At 46.9% G+C, this 1,061-nt stretch overlaps 1 protein-coding gene across 1 annotated transcript in view; it reads right to left on the bottom strand.

Moving 5' to 3' along the window:
- Positions 1–1,061, bottom strand: part of LOC119426469 (receptor-type tyrosine-protein phosphatase mu) — a gene marked incomplete at its 5' end in the record, with an annotated part of 67,319 nt that overhangs the window by 13,333 nt on the left and 52,925 nt on the right.

The raw sequence follows: 1,061 nt of genomic DNA, 5'->3' as shown, positions 1-1,061 counted from the left end.
TCCACGGTATGATTGGACAGAAGTGTCCTCTGGGTGTCTCTGCTGCATGGTGGGATTGAACAGAAGCATACTTGCAAAATCTCTGCTGCACGGCGTGAGAGTACAGAAGCGTCCTTGAGGTGTGTCTCTGCTGCATGGTATGATTGGACAGAAGCGTCCTCGCGGTGTCCCTGCTTCAAGGTGTGATTGGACAGAAGCGTCTTTTCGATGTCCCTGCTTCACGGTGTGACTGGAAAGAAGTGTCCTCTCGATGTGTCCCTGCTTCACGGTGTGATTGGACAGAATCGTCCTCGTGGTGTGTTTCTGCTGCACCCCCAAGTTTGTAACATTTGGCCTGATATACTGAGCCAAGGAACCAACATCTACATTGGGAGTCTCAGTGGAGCTTCCAAAGACCATCACCTCAGTCTTTCCCGCAATGAACTTGAAGAAGTTCACAGCCATCCAGGTTTTATGTCCTCCAGATATGAAAACAGAGGGGTTAGAGAGTTACAGTCCTTTCTTTTTAGCGGGACATATATCTGTGTATCATCCAAGTAACAATGAAAGGAGAAGATCCCATATTTTCTAAAAAATAGAGCCAAGAGGGAGCAGGTACAGCGTGAAGAGGAGGAGGCCTAAGGCTGAGCCCTGTGGAACCCCACACAAGAGAGGAGCAGAGGAGGACATGTGGTCACCAAGGCGGACACAGAAAATACACTCGGCTAAGTAGGACCAAAACCAGCCCCCTGCTGCAGCGCGCCCCCCCCCCCCCCCCCCCATTACTTCAAACAACAAAGTAAGATATCATGATCCATGCTCAATAATCCAGGTAGAAAAATCCAAAAAAAGTTCAATCTGGTCCTCTGGACATTCAAAAAACAAAAAAACAAAAAAGACAAAAGACAAAACAAAGCAAAAAATGTAGAAACGTTTCGTCTCTCATCCGAGAGACTTCCTCAGTCAGTACAAAGTAAGATGTTATGATCCAAGGTGTCAAAAGCAGCTGATAAGTCTAAGAGCAGGAGGACAACACGGGGTTTAGCTTTAGTGCAGGACAGGTTAGTTTCAAATAAAACAGG

This window comes from Nematolebias whitei, chromosome 20 (genome assembly GCF_014905685.2).
Source record: "Nematolebias whitei isolate Nwh7 chromosome 20, NemWhi1, whole genome shotgun sequence".
NCBI lineage: Eukaryota > Metazoa > Chordata > Actinopteri > Cyprinodontiformes > Rivulidae > Nematolebias > Nematolebias whitei.
This window is presented reverse-complemented; position numbering and strand designations above follow the sequence as displayed.